At 37.4% G+C, this 16344-nt stretch overlaps 1 long non-coding RNA gene across 1 annotated transcript; it reads right to left on the bottom strand.

Annotated features, from left to right (window-relative positions):
* Positions 1–15163: 15163 nt before the first annotated feature.
* Positions 15164–16054, bottom strand: LOC145125372 (uncharacterized). Its single transcript, XR_013715958.1, has 2 exons — positions 15726–16054; positions 15164–15610 (listed from the first exon to the last, which is right to left on the bottom strand). It is a non-coding gene; the product is annotated as an uncharacterized LOC145125372 (long non-coding RNA).
* Between the last annotated feature and the right edge of the window lie 290 nt (positions 16055–16344).

The raw sequence follows: 16344 nt of genomic DNA on the forward strand, positions 1-16344 counted from the left end.
ATAATTGACCCTCAAAACTAAATTATTAAACAATCTCGATTGGGATGAACCAAGTGGTAGAGATTGTAACAAGGTTTCCAAAAACATAAAGAACACTAAAATCCGAGTTATAACGAAGAAGTTATGACCAATCGAAGATCCGCGACAAAACCGACAAAACACTGTTCAGTGTAAAAACTGAATTTTCAATAAAAGGCTTTTTAGCCTTAACAATCTAAATGAAAGTTGTAGTTTATGTTAAACCGAGAACTTTCATCAAAAGAACGACAAAATCTGACTTCGTATGAGGAAGTTATGATTTTTGTAAGTTTCAGTATAACAGTGTACAGCTAAAAACTTCGAAATAATGATCGAGTGATTTTTAGCCAACACAACCTAAACGAGAATTGAAGGTCTCGTCAATAGTAGTATAACGGTAAAAAGACAGACAAAAACGGACGTCGGATGAAGAAGTTATGAATTTTTAACGGATTTCCTGTCCCGGTCTGTTAAAAATAATAATATTAAAAATAAATCAAAATCAGCCGACGAAGTCTAAACGAAAGTTGTAGAGTAGAATTTTACCTACGCGTACATATAAAGAACGTCGAAAACGGAGCTCGTATGCGAAAGTTATGATTTTCACAAGTTTTTGGCACAAAAATCGAGAAATGTTGAAAGCCGGGCAATTTCGCATGGCTGACCTTCGGCCACGTCACCTCGCATGCGAGGCCTCCACCTGTCACCTTCTGATTGGACCGAAGTCCTCCGTGTCACCATTTGATTGGACCGAGACCGAGGTCCAATAAGCAGCCGACAACCTTCGCAGGAGACACCCCCGGACACCCCTAGGACACCCCCTCGGACACATGCCCTCTTCCCATTGGACCGAAGTTTGGCCCACTCAGAAGCCAACACGTCCGATGCGTCGTCCCGTGTCCCCTTCGCATGACCGACACGTGTGTTGCTGACTCTTCCTTCGGACCGCCCCTCACACCCTATATAAAAGGTGCGAGATCTCTCGGATTTCACACATATTTCACCCCAAAATTCATCTTTCTTCACACTTTCTACCCCCACAAGCATATTAACAATCCCCAAAGCCCCGGTATCCTATTTCAAACCCTAAGCAAGCCTCGAAGCCCCGAGATTCCCGATAAGTTAACCTCTCTCCAGTTGAAACTCTGCCCGATTTGAGCCGATTTTTCGTCAAATAAACTCCTTTCCGTGAAACGAAACGCTGTCCGAATCACCACCTATCAAGTGAGTTCATACCCCCGTATTTTCATAATTTCTACTGTTTTAAGGGGGGGGGGGGGAATACAAGCATAACACAAGAACTCTGTGTTATAAAATTATGATTTCAAATCATGATAAAACGACATTAAATCATTAAAAATACTCAAAACAATAAACTCTTTTATAAACTTATATTTTTCCCCAAAAATTCATATTTGTATATATATGTATATAAATAAGATTTAAAAAGCTTAGGACTGATAACTGATTCTGGGTCCTTTTCCTTGTTTGGATGTGGGCTTATAGTACCGGTTATTTGTCCGAGTGTCGTTTAAATTTTACTTATATATAAAATTGTGTATGTATATAAATATAAAATTTATTGCATCAGTTCAAATACCTTTGTAACAAGTTGAGCAAGGGGTTACATGCTAAAAACAGTTAAATACCGATTCAGAAAGTACATATAAATTATAATAGGTATAATTTATGATACATAGAACAATAATTCATGATTCAAGCATACTAGAATACACTGTTTTACAAGAAACAAGGGTTTTGATTCAGAACAAATCAAGGGTTTACACTTATCAAATACATGTTCGGAATACTAATTCAAGAACATACTGTCAATCATTTATTTTAGAATGATTGGGTTTTCATGACTAATATACATGTAACGTTTATATGCTTTTTATGAGACATTCAATTCAGGTTGTTTAGTTCATTTTAGACAACCAAGGTAAGGTCCTGCCATTAGAACCAGAATCTCTATCCCGGGGATCGAAACAAGTTGTGTGTAAATCTATATCGGGATTGACAACCCCGCACTCACGCTGCTAGCTACAGTCAGGCATACATGCCAATGAGTGACAATTGTTATCAACAGTTTAAACGCCTACAAAGCGTTTGTTTCAGACCATCCAGTCATAGTATGATTATAATAACTCATTAAAAAGATATTAACAATACGTTAGTGTATAATCAACTAAACGTAAGTACACCTTCAAAGTACCAGTTTACAGAATACAAACTACAATGGTTCAATACAGTTTTCAATAACAGCTGGTGAAGCCAGGCACACTCTCAGTTACAAGTTTTATAAATACAGAACATTGGTTTACAAATAGAACGGTTTTATGGGAATAAAACTACTTTTCATATACAACAGAAAATATAGGATTTTCTGGAACATTTTACATATGCAAGATACATAGACACCTTTTTAAACATAAACACTTATGCACTCACTCAACTTTATGTTGATACTCCCTTTTCAAATTACTTGTATTCTCAGGGAAACAATAAACAGGTACTCCCCGAGCTTTTTGAGAAGATGGAGCTACTTTGAGTCATATCTTCTTCTTTTGTATAACTATTTTGGTTTCAATATACAATGATTGAACACATGTAAATACTTATACTTTTTAAATACAATGGTTGTTTGTACTTTGATTACTATGATGCATGTGTTGTGATACTACAAATGAAGTCCTCCACCCCCGGATGTTTCCGCCGTCTGGTTGGGGGTGTGACAGATTGGTAGCAGAGCATTGTTTATAGTGAACTCAGTATATCAATCCATAAAAGATATACAAACTATAAATACATCGGGGCTAGGAGCTCTGACTACAAGTATACTTTTTAAAAATTTAAGTATTTTTACAAGAAGTATACTAACACTCATACCTACAAGTACAGTACCATAATCATAAGAACTTAAAAGTATTTGGATGTTGAACACTATAGTCAAACCTGGGCAGTTATGTAATCATATCTGGAATTAATATAGCATGATCAACTATATTGATTTGAGATATGACCAACATGTGCTTGGGAGTGATAGTAGTGTTGCGGCATGTCTAAAACTTACCCTACATATTCAGAAGAACTATAGAACAGAATACAAAGATTGAAATACTACGGAGAGTATTTTACTAACCTTACTTCTAATACAGAACCTATGGTTGAACACAATTTACCGGGGGACCCCTACAATCCACAAAATGCAGGCTGGATCTCAGACTCAGATGAAGAATCCTTTGAGGACAGCGAATCAAGTGGTACAGATACAGAGCCACAAGTCTACAACCCTGGGGAGCATCCCTTGAGACAAGATGAAGCCGAACCCATACCTGAGTAGGGCCAATACATAAACCATTGGAGTCGGCAAGACGGCCAACGCCCTCCCTACGGAATGGCACGAGGTTTCTATAACGTCTCTAGAGGAGGAACAACCGATAGAGCTCTTCCAGTTATAGTAAACCGAATAGCCCGACAATTCGATCAATCAAGGATGTCGATCAATCGAATCCTAGAAGTGAATACGATTGCGCAGACGAACACTGCAGATATCCTTCGTCTTGATGAAATGCAAGATGACACCCAACATCATACAGAAGCCCTTCAGAGGCAATTCTATGCTGCTCAATCAGAGATAAGGGAATTGAGAGAGCATCAAGCTGCCCAAGAAAGGCGCTGGAAGACACAGGATGAAGCAGGACCCAGCAATCGTCGTAGCAACCGGCGAAAGTAGTGTTTACACTACTTCTACTTTCTAGTTTGAGATACTTAATGTATAGACTACTTTTCATGATATGTACAAAACCGGGTATCAATAAAACAATAAGCACTTTACTTCAACAAGAGTTATTACAATTCTCATAAACATTCTATTCCAAAGTTTTGGTTTACAGATATGTTCTAGTGTTATTTTTCATACGACCACGAAAATTTTATTTTTGGTAGGTCGGTTTGATGCCGACACTTCCTTAGTATTGTGGTATATTATAGACCTGCTTTAAGGTCAAGTGTTCCAGATTACATATACTTAATATACCAATACAGTCGACATGTACTTTCATACTCTTTGAAAAATAACCACTCAATTTCATATTATCCTGTTGCAAGTTGTACTTGCAGTGGATTTTTATTTCCAATTCCTTACAAGATTCATGTTGAATTAAGTGTTTAGTTCAGAGATATCAAATTCATATTCATTCTTGATATCTCACTATCTTTTTATCTATTGACTTTTATAGAAAAAAATGCCTCCTCGTAGAAATCCAAGACATATCAATGTCAATGAAGCACCGACGCCACCCCCACCACCACCTCCTCAATTCGACCCCACTATGTTCCAAGCAGCGGTCACGGCAGCTGTAGCTGCTGCCATGTCTCATATCCATACTCCTGATGCTAGTGGGTCGGGAGTTGGTGCACATCCTTCTAACCATGGCGAAAGTCATGGGCATTCGCGAGAGTGCACTTATAAGGATTTTTCTAATGCCAAACCCAGGACCTTTAACGGGACTGGGGGAGTTATGGCACTAAGGCAGTGGATAGAGAAGACAGAAGCAATTTTCGAAATTTGCTCCTGTCCGGAGGGTAGCAAAGTTAAATTTGCTGTCTGTACTTTTTAAGATAGGGCCCTAACATGGTGGAATGGCCACATTAAGTCACTTACTCTGGTAGTGGCTAACTCGATCAGCTGGGAGAACTTAAAAGCCATGTTAATGCGGGAATACTGTCCGCGAGGGGAAATACAGAAACTGGAACAAGAACTCTGGGGTCTTTCAATGGTTGGTTCTGACATATCAACCTATACCAGTAGGTTCTGTGATCTGGCAATTCTGTGCCCGGATATGGGTGCTCTGGAGAGTAAAAAGATTGAGAGATATATTTGGGGAATGTCGCCCCAAATTCTGTCAAGTGTTTTAGCTTCGAGGCCTGTCACTTTCGACAGTGCCAAAGAGCTGGCACAATCTCTTATTGACCACGGAAATCGTCAAAATTCTGTGGTTACTACTCCAGAACAACCGAAGGGAAACAACAACAACAACAACAACAAGAAGAAGGGTTAGAACAAGAGGAAGGGCAAATCTCCTCTGGAACCTTCAAAGAAACAACAAGTAGTGGCAGTCCATGCCACTACTGTACCTGCTACCATACCTGCTATTGTACCTATTGTTGTGCCTAATAACCTTGCACCAACTAAGCCCTATGCTGGTAACCTCCCTAAATGCAACAAGTGCAATTTTCACCACAACGGAAATTGCCAAGAAATGCAGTGCCGTACCTGCAACAGGTAAGGGCATACTGCCTGATTCTGTAGAATACCACCTCAACCACTTAACCAAGTACCTTCCACTGGAGTAGGTCAAGCATGCTACCAATGCGGTGATGTGGGGCATTTCAAGAAAGATTGTCCAAATGCTGGAAATGCCGGTGGAGTTGGGAGGATTCTAGCACTGGGTAACGAAGAAGCAGTGGCAGACCCTGCAGTGGTCACAGGTACGTTCCTTCTCAACAATACTTATGCATGCATTCTATTTGACTGTGGTGCTAAGAGGAACTTCGTGAGCCATAATTTTAAACATCTACTAAAAAAAACTCCCAACCACTAAATGAAACATTCACAGTAGAAATGGCTAACGGGAAATCCGAATCCACCAACGATATATACATAGGATGTACCCTTACCTTGAATGACTTAACTTTTCCAATAGACCTTATGCCGGTCTCTATCAAAAGTTTTGACATCATAATAGGTATGGATTGGTTGTGCCCCAACCATGCCGACATCCTATGCTATGAAAGAGCTATTCGTTTAAACTTACCAACTAATGAAACTCTTATTATCTATGGCGACAAACCCGGAACGAACCTTCGGATCATTTCTTGCATCAAGGCACAGAAGTACCTTCGCAAAGAGTATTGTGCTTTCTTAGCTCACGTGGTAGACAAAAAGCAAGAAGTGAAAGACATCGCGAGCATTCCTGAGGTCTGCAACTTTCCCGATATTTTTCCCGATGATCTCCCAGGAGTACCTCCCGAACGACAAGTCGAATTCCGAATCGACTTAATTCCTGGAGCTACCCCTGTAGCCAAATCCCCCTATCGTCTTGCACCTTCTAAAATGCAAGAATTATCCAGCTAGCTTAACGAACTCCTTAGCAAAGGTTTCATAAGACCAAGCTTCTCACCTTGGGGAACACCGGTTTTGTTCGTAAAGAAGAAGGATGGATCATTCCGCATGTGCATAGACTACCGCGAGATGAATAAACTTACCATCAAGAATCGATATCCTGTACCTCGCATTGGCGATCTGTTCGACCAACTTCAAGGTGCAAACTACTTCTCGAAAATAGACTTAAGATCCGGGTATCACCAGTTACAGATTTTGGAGGAAGACATTCCCAAGACCGCGTTTAGAACTCGTTATGGTCATTACGAGTTTATAGTGATGCCATTCGGATTGACGAATGCACCTGTTGTGTTCATGGACCTAATGAACAGAGTGTGTCGTCCATTCCTGGACAAATTCGTCATAGTCTTCATTGACGACATCCTTATCTACTCAAAAAGCAAAGAGGAACATGGCCAACATCTTCGTCAAATATTACAAACCCTTAGAACAGAAAAACTCTATGCGAAGTTTTCAAAGTACGAGTTTTGGATTAGGAAGGTTAAATTCCTAGGTCACGTGGTCAGTTCAAAAGGAATACACGTGGACCCTTCCAAAATAAAGACAATTGAAAATTGGTCAACACCCAAAACACCTACAAAAATCCGTCAATTCTTAGGTCTTGCTGGCTACTATCGCAGATTCATCCAAAATTTCTCCCGAATCGCTAAACCGCTTACCACCCTGACGAAAAAGGGTGTAACTTTTAGTTGGGGAGAGAAGCAAGAAACAGCATTCCAAACGCTCAAACAAGCCTTGTGCAGTGCACCGATCTTGTCTCTACCCGAAGGGACAGAAGACTTTGTAGTGTACTGTGATGCTTCAAATTAAGGGCTTGGGTGTGTACTTATGCAAAGAGGAAAGGTTATCTCGTATGCCTCAAGACAACTTAAGAGGCATGAAGTCAACTATACAACACACGACCTTGAGCTAGGAGCAGTGGTGTTTGCTCTGAAGATCTGGAGACATTACTTATATGGCACGAAATGCACGGTATTCACGGACCATAAAAGTCTCCAGCATATCTTCGATCAGAAAGAGCTGAACATGAGACAACGACGGTGGGTGGAGCTACTGAACGACCACGATTGTGAGATCCTTTATCACCCTGGTAAAGCTAACGTAGTAGCTGACGCCCTTAGCAGAAAAGAATACTCGGGACGCCGAGTAAAGTCGTTGACCATGACAATCCATTCACATCTGTCCACACATATCAAAGAAGCTCAACTTGAAGCCTTGAAACCCGAAAACGTGGCAGGTGAAACTCTGAGAGGAATGGATAAGAACTTCGAAGTCAGGGATGATGGAGTCTATTATTTCATGAACCGGATCTGGACACCAAAGTTCGGTGGCTACAGAGACGTGGTTATGAATGAAGCACACAAAACCCGATACACCATTCATCCAGGTTCAGACAAGATGTATCTGCACCTTAAGAAACTATACTGGTGGCCTAACATGAAGGCCGAAATCGCTACCTTTGTGGGCAAGTGCCTTACTTGTGCCAAAGTCAATGTAGAGTACCAGAAACCTTCAGGTTTATTACAACAACCTGAAATCCCTGAATGGAAGTGGGAGCGTATTACAATGGACTTCATAACTAAGTTAACCAAGACATCGGGTGGTTATGATACTATTTGGGTAATCGTCGATAGATTAACCAAATCCGCACACTTCTTACCAATCAAAGAGACCGAAAAGATGGAGAAACTAACCAGAACTTACCTCAGGGATATTGTTAGACTGCATGGTGTGCCAATATCTATTATTTCAGACCGAGATAGTAGATTCACCTCTCGTTTTTGGCAGTCTTTACAAAACTCTTTGGGAACTAGGCTGAACATGAGTACAACCTACCATCCACAAACCGATGGACAAAGTGAGATGACGATTCAAACATTAGAAGACATGTTGCGAGCTTGCGTGATAGACTTTGGGAATGCATAGGATATTCATTTACCCCTTGTTGAATTCTCTTATAAAAGCAGTTATCACACTAGCATAAAGGCCGCTCCATTCGAAGCCCTCTATGGCCGCAAGTGCAGATCCCCTCTGTGTTGGGCTGAAGTGGGTGACACGCAGCTAGCTAGAGGTCAAACTCCTGACAGTGCTCTCACTGGTCCGGAAATTATTCGAGAAACTACCGAGAAGATCGTGCAAATTCGGGAGCGACTTAAAGCTTCCAGAGATAGACAGAAAAGCTACGCTGACAAAAGGAGAAAACCCTTGGAATTCCAGGTTGGTGACCGTGTCTTGTTAAAGGTCTCACCCTGGAAGGGCATGATACGCTTTGGAAAGCGTGACAAATTAAATCCAAGGTACATAGGACCATTCGAGATTCTTGCCGGAATCGGTCCTGTAGCTTACAAACTTCGACTACCCCAAGAACTAAGTAACATTCATCCTATCTTCCACGTTTCAAACTTGAAAAAGTGTCTATCCGACGAGACTCTTGTGATCCCACTCGAGGAAATCGAGTTAAACGAGAGTCTCAACTTTGTGGAAGAACCCGTAGAGATTCTAGACAGGGAAGTTAAGAAAACCAAACAAAGTCGTATCCCGATAGTGAAGGTTCTCTGGAATGCAAAACGGGGACCTGAATTCACTTGGGAGCGGGAGGATCAAATGCAACAGAAATATCCACATCTTTTTCCCTAGTCTATCTGTAATGCTAATTTCGGGACGAAATTCTCTCTAACGGGGGGATAATATAACAAACCGTTATTTCAAACCTATGTAATAATGTAGGTCAATTTGTAGTTCTTTTTAAAATAATAAAGAGAAATTTTAGCATACTGTGTATATTTACATAATTGACCCTCAAAAATAAATTATTAAACAATCTCGATTGGGATGAACCAAGTGGTAGAGATTGTAACAAGGTTTCCAAAAACATAAAGAACACTAAAATCCGAGTTATAACGAAGAAGTTATGACCAATCGAAGATCCGCGACAAAACCGACAAAACACTGTTCAGTGTAAAAACTGAATTTTCAATAAAAGGCTTTTTAGCCTTAACAATCTAAATGAAAGTTGTAGTTTATGTTAAACCGAGAACTTTCATCAAAAGAACGACAAAATCTGACTTCGTATGAGGAAGTTATGATTTTTGTAAGTTTCAGTATAACAGTGTACAGCTAAAAACTTCGAAATAATGATCGAGTGATTTTTAGCCAACACAACCTAAACGAGAATTGAAGGTCTCGTCAATAGTAGTACAACGGTAAAAAGACAGACAAAAACGGACATCGGATGAAGAAGTTATGAATTTTTAACGGATTTCCTGTCCCGGTCTGTTAAAAATAATAATATTAAAAATAAATTCAAAATCAGCCGATGAAGTCTAAACGAAAGTTGTAGAGTATAATTTTACCTACGCGTGCATATAAAGAACGTCGAAAACGGAGCTCGTATGCGAATGTTATGATTTTTGCAAGTTTTTGGCACAAAAATCGAGAAATGTTGAAAACCGGGCAATTTCGCATGGCTGACCTTCGGCCGTGTCACCTCGCATGCGAGGCCTCCACCTGTCACCTTCTGATTGGACCCAAGTCCTCCGTGTCACCATTTGATTGGACCGAGACCGAGTACCAATAAGTAGCCGACAACCTTCGCATGAGACACCCCCGGACACCCCTCGGACACCCCCTCAGACACATGCCCTCTTCCCATTGGACCGAAGTTCGGCCCACTCAGAAGCCAACACGTCTGATGCCTCGCCCCGTGTCCCCTTCGCATGACCGACGCGTGTGTTTCTGACTCTTCCTTCGGACCGCCCCTCCCACCCTATATAAAGGGTGCGAGATCTCTCGGATTTCACACATATTTCACCCCAAAATTCATCTTTCTTCACACTTTCTACCCCCACAAGCATACTAACAATCCCCAAAGCCCCGATATCCTATTTCAAACCCTAAGCAAGCCTCGAAGCCCCGAGATTCCCGAGAAGTTAACCTCTCTCCAGTCGAAACTCTGCCCGATTTGAGCCGGTTTTTCGTCAAATAAACTCCTTTCCGTGAAACGAAACGCTGTCCGAATCACCACCTATCAAGTGAGTTCATACCCCCGTATTTTCATAATTTCTACTGTTTTAAGGGGGAAATACAAGCATAACACAAGAACTTTGTGTTATAAAATCATGATTTCAAATCATGATAAAACGACATTAAATCATCAAAAATACTCAAAACAATAAACTCTTTTATAAACTTATATTTTTCCCAAAAAAATCATATATATATATATATATATATATATATATATATATATATATATATATATATATATAAGATTTAAAAGGCTTAGGACTGATAACTCATTCTGGGTCCTTTTCCTTGTTTGGATGTGGGCTTATAGTACCGGTTATTTGTCCGAGTGTCGTTTAAATTTTACTTATATATAAAATTGTGTATGTATATAAATAAAGAAGTTATTTCATCAGTTCAAATACCTTTGTAACAAGTTGAGCAAGGGGTTACATGCTAAAAACAGTTAAATACCGATTCAGAAAGTACATATAAATTATAATAGGTATAATTTATGATACATAGAACAATAATTCATGATTCAAGCATACTAGAATACACTGTTTTACAAGAAACAAGGGTTTTGATTCAGAACAAATCAAGGGTTTACACTTATCAAATACATGTTCGGAATACTAATTCAAGAACATACTGTCAATCATTTATTTCAGAATGATTGAGTTTTCATGACTAATATACATGTAACGTTTATATGCTTTTTATGAGACATTCAATTCAGGTTGTTTAATTCATTTTAGACAACCAAGGTAAAGTCCTGACATTATAACCAGAATCTCCATCCCGGGGATCGAAACAAGTTGTGTGTAGATCTATATCGGGATTGACAACCCCGCACTCAGGCTGCTAGCTACAGTCAGGCATACACGCCAATGAGTGACAATTGTTATCAACAGTTTAAACGCCTACAAAGCGTTTGTTTCAGGCCATCCAGTCATAGTATGGTTATAATAACTCATTAAAAAGATATTAACAATACGTTAGTGTATAATCAACTAAACGTAAGTACACCTTCAAAGTACCAGTTTACAGAATACAAACTACAATGGTTCAATACAGTTTTCAATAACACCTGGTGAAGCCAGGCACACTCTCAGTTACAAGTTTTACAAATACAGAACATTGGTTTACAAATAGAACGGTTTTATGGGAATAAAACTACTTTTCATATACAACAGAAAATATAGGATTTTCTGGAACAGTTTACATATGCAAGATACATAGACACCTTTTTAAACATAAACACTTATGCACTCACTCAACTTTATGTTGATACTCCCTTTTTCAAATTACTTGTATTCTCAGGGAAACAATAAACAGGTACTCCCCGAGCTTTTTGAGAAGATGGAGCTACTTTGAGTAATATCTTCTTCTTTTGTATAACTATTTTGGTTTCAATATACAATGATTGAACACATGTAAATACTTATACTTTTTAAATACAATGGTTGTTTGTACTTTGATTACTATGATGCATGTGTTGTGATACTACAAATGAAGTCCTCCACCCCCGGACGTTTCCGCCGTCTGGTTTGGGGGTGTGACAACTGATGCAGTTCAGAGTTCAGAGCAAGAAGTACTCTCTCTCTCTATCTATCTATCTATCTCTCTATGCATGGCACATTTTTAGTGTAAACAGTTGATATTGGTCGGCAACCTAGTATACCGTTTCTTTTCTCTCTAAAATCATAGATTGTTCATTGTTGATTGAGTTTCTTTTTTTGATAGATCTGACCATAATACCCTTTCTCTCACATATGTTTCTTTCTCATTTTATGACATTCTTGGTGGAAATAGTTTATTAGGATGCACACCATTACGTCTTGCACATCAAATACGTTTATTTCTGATTTTGATATAATTGTAAATTCTTCTAACATGTCTGGTTTTACTAATGGATCTAAATATGGGAAAACAGGGAACAAGCTACCACCACGATCATTGTGACGAATAAGGATTGGAAACGGGGTTTTGGATTGGTAGCAAGGTATTAACTTTCGATCTTTATATTTGTGGCTTGATGGATTTGTTGGTTAACATTAATGAACTCAGGCTTAACAAATTTGTTTCATGTAGTAAAAGGTAGTGAAGAACATAAAATAGGAAGAATTCAAGATTATGTTGAATTGGTAACTCTTTTTACTCTCTGGTTCTTATTCACTTTCCATTTTTTAACAAGAAAGAGGTATGTTTTCACCATTTCTATTTGCACACCCTCATCTCGGGTAATATATTATTCAAACTTAAGCCCATATTTGTGTGTTTAATTTGCTGGTGTAAAGATGTAACATTAATTGATTTTTTTGTCCAGGCCCACAACAATCTGTGTATTATGATGCATTGTTCTAATTTTCAAAGATATCAATCAATGATTTGCATACTCATTTGGAATGATTGTGCAATGAAATGCTAAGCATGGTGAAGGCCACATAGAAATACAACTCAAGGAGTATTTTGGAAAATAAAATAGAGGGTTGTTGCACGATATGACTATTTTAAGACATTATGGTTTAGTTTCTTAATTTACTTAACTTAGTTCTTTTACTTATAGAGCTATAAGACTAATATGTTGTCTTTTATACATGTAACTAGGAATGAGGTGGTCATTATGCCAATATTAACTTCACATAGATATTGTGTGGAACACTGTTCGTGAAATTTATTAATGCATATGATCTTCCAATGGAGTGATTTTTGTTAACTGTGTGTGTTGATATTGCAGGTGTATTTGGCTGGTTATAGGTTGACCCCTGCACCTTCACAGAGCAAAATCATCCGAAAGTCATTTTAGTGCATTTAAACATGTAAGTACTCATACCAAATTTTTTTTAATATTCAACCGATCTCTGGTTTTTGTCTGCTCACCTTCATCCATTCACCAAGTATAGTTTGATAATGTTTCTCTATCTTTTTGTTTAATATATATATATTTTTTATATTACCTTCTTTGATCCTTACATAGAAATCCCAAGTGATTTCTATTTTTTTTTTGGTTTGTGAAAGGTACATACGGGATCTCATAAATTGTTTGACTGTTTAAAACTCTCCAGGTGATGTCTTTTATAATTTTTATTTAGGAGCACTTTTGTAGAGTAAAATGATTACCTATCTGTTAGGATTTTTCCTGCAAACGTAAAGAAGCTTCTTATTGTCGTAATTAATAATTTATTTTCTATATTTTGCAAGTTGATTGATTTTTAAATAGAAATACATATAACTTTTGATCTAATAATCAATTTCATTTTGTACAAAATATTTTCATTTTTTATTAAATATATTAAGGCGAAATCATACTCCAAACCACAGCTTATGAATCAAGCTCATTTAAGTTGATAATTTATATGTTTGATCATACTACCATGTTTTGTATTCTATGAACCTGGAAAAGCAATGATAGCCATCCTTTTCTATAGGCTTTCTTATTGAAACGGGGTGAAAAAAACATAAAAAACAGAATATTTAGGTTGGTTTTAAGAATAAAAAACCATTCCAGTGTGAGTGTCATGGGTTACAACATTAAGTATAATAATAAAATATAAAAAGAATTTTCATCCAAGGTTATTAGGTTGAATTCACTTAATAAAAATGTACTAGCTTCTTAGTTCCTACAATTCTTTAACGGTTCTTTATGTTAATCGATGGCAAGATTATTGTATCTAACTTTTAGGTGATTAGATCAAGTAAGAAAAATAAAACCATTACCATAAGCTTGAAACTGATATTTGACTTGATACACATGCTAAAAGCTGTCATTTTTGCCATTTTATGGCCGTTCTGTCATTAATTTTCCATTTTCTAGCCATATTGTTGTCTAAAATGTTGCTTATGGTTTTATACCATACAATCTGATACGGTGTACCCAGTTAAAAACCAAAGAACAGTACCAAAAAACATAAACACGAATGTAACTTGAAAAATCAGAAACTTGAACCAGTAGGGGTAAAAAAATTGATTTACGTATGAACGAAGTGGTAACAACTTGTAGGTGAATAAATTAAAAATCTTCAATAGTATTTCTTAAATACATATAACAAATAAATTGAAACATACATCCAACAAACACAAGATTATTTTTCTAAATTTTTACGTTTGGTTCATACATTAAATACACAACCAAAAATAGAAAACTAAAAACTAACAAAGCATGCTCACCACATTTTCTTTAGACTATAACATGTTTCCGAAATATAATACGTTGATGTTGATTTGCATATAACATGTTTTCGAAATGAATGTGTTCCATTGTTTTGCATGGGAACCATACCGGATGAAAATATTGCTTTTTTTCTTATAGAAGTCCTTTTTATTATCTTTCAAATAAGAAATATGGATTGTTAGGTATGTATTAATGTATTTGTGATGTATGATTTTGCATGATTCTTGAATTGTAGGAAAATGTACCTTATGGATGATTCTGACATAGAAAACCTAATGGAGCATTTTATGGATTTATTTATAGGCGGACGCTAAGCCATCAACACGAGGAAGGGGATGCACATAAGATAAGAATCCCCAACCAAAGTGCACACTTCAAATGGCCAACTTCAGTTGATAGTGATTTGAAAGTCTTCTCCAAACGAACTAAAATGTTATCTACCCAACCAGACCATTATTGTATATTATTTTTCTATTTTCCTTAACCATTTCATTTATATTATTTTGTCATTCAGATGAATGTTAGTCAAATGTTTCACAAGAGTTTAAGTATTATCAATTTTCGTCATTTTTTTTATCATTCTCATGTCTAATGAATAAACCAATGTTTTGAAAACCGGACCGGACATCGAACCGGCAGCCAACCGGGTCGATGGGTCAACCGGTCGGACCGGTCCAAAAAACCGGATGAACCGGATGACTTCATTATTACATCATTATTGTATTTAAAATTTTAAAATATTCCAAAAAAATACAAAAATAAACTTTAAGCCAAAAATATCAACAAACATTAGTTTTCAACATTAAATAAAAGTATCAAACATACAAAATACCATGAAAATAATTCACAACATCTTGATTCTAGTCTTAAAAAAAAAAAAACAAAGTTTACAACATAAACATCAAAATACCATGAAATGTATCAAAATGCAAACTTCAATCACAATTTAATTTTCATCTAAATGAATCAATATCAAACTATTAGTAATCCTAAACAAGTAAACAATCCTAAACAATCATAAAAAATCATAAAAGAAAAGTAGATATTAACAGAGAAACAATGAACATGCTAAACAATCCTAAGCAATCATAAACAATGCTTTCTGACTAAAACATGCTAGCTAGCAAGTCAGGTGGTACTCAGGTTGGCATCAATGTTAATTGTTAAGTTGTTTACTGTACAAAAGCTCCAAAATAGTGACTAAAAATAATGACTATATATGCCTCCTGTGTTGGGGTCGGGACAATTTTCAGAATAACAAAACACTGGTTTTAGTCTACATAAAAGATAAACACTGAAACAATTATAGCTGATAGGAAGTGTTACTTAGTGACTAATTACCTTTGTATTATGGAAGTGTCGACTATGGTTGAAATCGGAGAAATCCTCACTGAGTCACTGAATATGGAGCACAAATCGTAGAAATCCTTGCCCCTTCGATCGATTGGAAGCAATTTGGAAGTCGAAGAAACTGAAATCGGAGGTGCACTTTAGTCGATTGTGTTAGTTGACTTAGGTTTTAGAGTTTGGGTTGCGAACGGCTCCCTCTTCTGTTGATAGTACTGGATGCGAATTTGAGATTTGAGTAATTGAAATCGTTCCTTTTTCTAATTTTCTTTTTCCCCGGTGATTTTAAAGAAAACAAAAAAAAAAAAAAAAAAAAAAAAAAAAAAAAAAAAATCCGGTTCTGAAGCCGGTTGGACCGCGGGTCGAAGAAAACCGGCGGTTTTTTCCGGTTTAAGCTACTGCCGGTTTTTGGGAGTGAAAGAACCGGAACCACGACCGGTTCCCGGTTGAACCGGCCGGTCCGGTCCGGTTTTCAAAACAGATGAATAAACCATAGATGCTTTGATTTTAGCATGCAATCATTATCGTTTTTGCTCTTAATACCTTTGATCAGCTTGACGTGATTTGAAATTGTCTTTTTTTGAGAAAGATGTTTCATGTATGGTGTTTCTTG

Source organism: Lactuca virosa, chromosome 7 (assembly GCF_052849685.1).
Source record: "Lactuca virosa cultivar CGN04683 chromosome 7, Lactuca_virosa_CGN04683_v6, whole genome shotgun sequence".
NCBI classification, from domain to species: Eukaryota; Viridiplantae; Streptophyta; class Magnoliopsida; order Asterales; family Asteraceae; genus Lactuca; species Lactuca virosa.